General features: G+C 48.7%; 1 long non-coding RNA gene across 1 annotated transcript; it reads right to left on the reverse strand.

The window, feature by feature from the left end:
- Positions 1-1,875: 1,875 nt before the first annotated feature.
- Positions 1,876-3,890, reverse strand: LOC142085305 (uncharacterized). The gene is made up of 3 exons (XR_012674608.1): positions 3,688-3,890; positions 2,399-2,484; positions 1,876-1,934 (listed from the first exon to the last, which is right to left on the reverse strand). It is a non-coding gene; the product is annotated as an uncharacterized LOC142085305 (long non-coding RNA).
- Between the last annotated feature and the right edge of the window lie 1,067 nt (positions 3,891-4,957).

The raw sequence follows: 4,957 nt of genomic DNA on the forward strand, positions 1-4,957 counted from the left end.
GGTGCTGAATGCCAAGAGACAAAGAGCACTTGTGGGGCAAAGCTGGATCAAGTGCAGAAGAGTCCATTTTCTGGCGTCACTGTGGGACTGAGGAATCAAGAAGGTGGAGAAAATATGCAGAGGACCCAAAGGAAGAGACAAGCACGGGACTCTGCAGGAACTCCCCCTCAGCGCTGCGGCAGGAAGAGAGCGCGCTCTGACTCTGAGCAGGGGGGGCAGCTGAACAGAAGCCAACCAGACTGTCGCCTCCCAGCCCGAGGCGCGCTCGCCACGCAGAAACGCAGAAGCGCGCTCACCGTCAGCCGGCGCCTGGCAGTGGGAACCTGTGCAGCTCTTCCCAGAGGGAAAGAAACAGCCCCTGTGAATGGCAGAAGCTCCAGAGGGGAAAGCGTGCACGGCTTGAGTGGCCACAGAGCAGACACGCAGCCTGGCTCGGTAGGTGAGCAGCAGCCGGGGAAATACTCGCTTGGACAACGTGCGCTCCCACCAGTGCCGGTTCACCCAGAGCCTGCAGGCTCTGGCCAGGCACACGGAAAACAAACGTGCAGAAAGAGGAAACACGCCTGTGCAGAGGGGGATGAAAGTGCACCCAAAAGAAAGCGGTGAAAGGCAGAAGCGAGCATTCTGGTGATGCAGAATTGAAAAAGAAATGCAAGAAAGTGAAGAAGAAAAAGAAATCCAAAGAGAACTCCGGAGAGGAGGACTAAAAAGTAAGCATTTGCAGCATCACCAGCAAATGTTGCCTCACTCTTTGCCACGTGTTTCAGGTGCATGGCTTATGGACAGAAGCGTTCAGTACTTGTGACGGAGCTTGCCATCACAACCTGCAATTTACCATCAAAGGCCGCAGACAAACATTATCATAAGAATGCTAATCATCAAACTTGACGTTTGGGATCGAAACAATAAAATTGCATCATAACCAAACCCAGTTCTAAGTGGTGCTTCTGATTTCTGTAGAGAGTTTGACCATGTGAGAAAGAACAGACGGGTTTGGGGTTTTTTTGAAATTTTTTAACTCAAGACTTCCTTTATGAAAGCACCCGTGTGATCCAGGAGGGTGGAAACTTTCTACACCTACTGAGCATATTAAATTAGCACGCAGAGATCTCAGGGAAAAAAATGACCGGGAACAGAGCATCTTCAGTGCTGCTCGATTAGAGGCTCGGGTCGCCTTTGTGTGATTCATGTTGTCTTCTCCAGCTACTCCGCCACCAGTAACATCACAAGCACCTGAAAAAGCAACGGGCTAGTTCCTGCCACGAATGACATCACAGGCACCTAAGCAGGCCATGCGTCTTTTCCTATCCAGCTGCTACTCAGTCATAAGTGATATCACCCGCATCTGCACAAGTGATTTAAAAACTCCTACCCTATCAATTGCTCAGCAGCAAGTGACACCACAAGTACCTGCAGCAGAAGCGAGGTTCCTGCTCCTTCCCCGTCAGCTGCTCAGCCACCAGTGTCTTCACAAGGACCTGCACCCTCACTTTCCACATGCCATCTTTGTCACCTCCATCTCTACCTTGTCTCCTGACTCTCCGGGCTCTTCTCTCTGCCAGGCACTTTCCTCAGTCACTCCATGACCTCCCAATGCCTTTTACTGTTATTGTGCTTCTGTGGCAGATGTTACCTTGAAAGCACTGTCCCAGCCACGTGACCTGCACCTATTTCTCTTCTCCCTCTGCTTCGTGCTCTGGCTGTTTGATGCATTTTTTGACCTCGGAGGCCCTTGTACCCTGGCTCCCTCCTGCTCTTAAACCCTGCTCCTGCAAGAGAAGGGGCAATCAGTCAGTGTCTCCTCCACGGCATCTCACCTGCATCTCTCTGACATGCACATCTGGCGGGAACTGTCACCATCAGCCCCAGCTGGGCGTGAAGTCTTCTCCTGGCACAGGCGCAGCTCTGGGTGTGCTCGGTGTGGAACACGGCTCCTGAAGGAGAAGAGCAAAACTCAAAGTTGCTCCTGGGCAACGTCCTGCTGGGAGAGCTGATTTGAAGGCAGGTGTGCCGCAGGTCCTGAGGCTGGTCCAGGGGTGCTCCCTGTCCCCCAGCTCGGCCACAGCTCCCACATCTGGCTCCTTCCAGCAGGATTCTGGAAAGCCCGTTCCCAGCTGTGAGCGCCAGGCCAAGGGCACGGGGCAGAAACAGCCCCCACCCCCGAGGGCCCCAGCCCCCAACTGGCCTCTGCCCCCAAACTACTGAAACTTCCAAACAGGCTCTCCCGCTAACTGAATTACCTTCCGTTTTCAGAAAAGAAACTGTATGCTTTCCCTTATACCCTCAGACTACCGCAGTAATTAGCTGTATATTATCTGTATACTGTAATTCTGTAATGACCAGCAACCTGAAAACCCTCCAAAGCATGGATGAGAAGCATCACTAACTACGCACCCACCTCTTAGTCCTCTTGCAGCAAGGAGACAGTGCTCTGTGACCGAGCACTTCTGCATGGACACCTCTCTCTGACAGGAGACTGCCGGGCTGAAAACAAAACCAAAATCTTAAGTTGTCTTGGCTCCAGGGAAAGCAAAGAATTTTTGATACCGATACAAACAAGTTCAAGAGAAAGCAGGATAGTGGAAAAGGCGGAAAATGTGATGTGTCTCACCCACCTTTAATTTCAGAGGAGGTTTCAAGGGTGGTTTTTTTTTCTCATGCACAGCACAGGTGAGGAAGCACACACCTGCCTTTTAAGGAGAACTGAAAAGAGTAAGACTATCAAGTCCGTGCAATTACTCTTCTTTGCAGGACACATGACTCCTTTTTTTACATCTCAGTGGAGAGCTTTAATTTACTACCACTAAGTTCTGATAAGGAAACAGCAAAACGTTCTCTGTAAATTTTTGAAAAGAATAGTAGACTGTTCATATAAACTGTAAATGACTTGTTTCCACTGTCAAAGGTTAGAACGCTTTTGAGTATCTTTGCCATCTTCATCTTCTTTGCCAAGACTTTCTTCTGATAACGCTCTAACTACAGTACCTCAACATAACATTAAACTCTTCAAATATCCTTGCAGATTCTATGAAATCCAAAATGCCCTACATGGATGCCTACAGGTTTTGCTATTACCATCACGTTTAAGCACCAATCGATCCTACCAAACCTACAACCTGCAAAACCTGGAGACCAATTTACGAAAGACACATGACGGAATTTACAAGCGGCACAGAGGAACATACGCATCCATCTTGTTCTGTCCTTGCCAGAACTGCTGGGTGACCTGTCATCAGCCTCAGTGACTAACAGCAGGCAAGACTCTCTCATCTGGCTTAGCTCAGATGCAGCTCCTAGGAAAACGGCTATTTCAGAAGTCAGGTCTTGTGATTTTGGGAAAGCGTTTCAAGGAAATGTTTTAAATACTCTAGAATGGTAAGACTAAGCATGGTAATCTCACTCCAAGTCCTAGCTCTGCCACAGATTACATGAGCAATAACGGGCAAGTACCCGTTATTACTATTACTATTACCCGTTATTACTATTACCTATTACTATTACTACCTTTGGTAGTTTTTTTCATGAAAGATGGTAAAAATGCAAAAAAACAGGGTATAATTATCTAGCGGGTTCTCATCGTAATACCCCCTCGCATTAATAGCTGGACACCAGGTAAGGAGTGTATGTGCTCTGTTCACCTACCTACTCACTAAAACTAAGTAAATTTTAGTCCTTGGAAAGCACTACCTTTCTTTTTTCTTTTTTCTTTTTTTTCTTTTCATGAAAAGGGTGGCGCTGCTTTCTGAATTCAAGATGAGGTACATGGAGTACACAGACAGCTCACTACGTATCTGAACTCCCAAGTCAAGCTCACAAGCAGGACGGATCATGGCACTGATCGGCTGCATACAGGCCACCTGAAAAAAACCACACACACACACAAAAGAGAAAACTTCTGGGCATGGACTGGAAGTCACTGGTTCAGGACTTCTAAGGAGGCCAGAAGGTAACACAAAGCCGCAGCAGAAAAAAAGCAGTAAAGCCAAAGGCATTTCAGCCACACCAAATTCATCCCACTTCAAGCTCTCCAGCTCCTGAGTAAGATTTCAAGTGCCATGTCCACACAAACCTGAGGAACTACGTACCTTCAGCGCCACCGAGGTTCCGCTCCCCAGGCCAGCCAAGAGGCGTTTGAATCGCTCCACCCCATCTGTTTCTGCTCTTCCAGCAAAAGTCTCCAGCACCTGCTCACAGCTGCAATGAGAGAGGATCAGCAGCTACCCACAAGCCAGGGCAGGAGGGCGCACGTGCAGACCAATTACAAAATGAAGAGAAGAGCCAGAGGCAGAAGAGAGACTCCACAGAGAGGCCAGTCGAAAGCTCAAGAGCAGCAAAAGGCAGAATTTCTGTCACCACGTCCACGCCTTCGCGTTGAGGCAGAGGGTACACAGAACCTTCACTGCATCGATCATCAGACAAGGGACTTTGATATCAACAGCTCTCGCCAGGAGCAGCACCCCCTCTTTTGTACCCAGCGGTGTTTGATTCCAAACTGAAAAGAAAGGAAAGCTGGAATTCATGTCCGAGACTAAGCCAGCTCTAAAGAAGAGTGAGATGGGAATGCCTCGTGATTGACAATGCTCTGAGGAATAACCATGAGAAAACACTTGTTCCAAAACCTTGTCCAAACCCCTATGTTACCCTTGTTTCGGACAGGGCACAGAGGAGTGACAAGGAAGGGAGCGATGCATCTCAAACCACACGCTGCCAGCAAGAGACAGCCTTTCAGAGAAACTTAAGAAGCCTCAAAGGAACATGTGGACTTGGGAGGAAACAGAGACTCTCCGTTTACCCAAGGAGAGCGCGGAAGAGCACACAGAGGGACAAGGAAGCGCCCCAGCTCATTCACGGGAAAGGGAAAACAGGTGTCCACTGCACAGGAGTGTCAAATAATAAAAATTTTAGAAACCCACAGATACACAGAAAGACAAATGGGAAGAAATACTGAAGGGCATCA

This window comes from Calonectris borealis, chromosome 8 (genome assembly GCF_964195595.1).
Source record: "Calonectris borealis chromosome 8, bCalBor7.hap1.2, whole genome shotgun sequence".
NCBI lineage: Eukaryota > Metazoa > Chordata > Aves > Procellariiformes > Procellariidae > Calonectris > Calonectris borealis.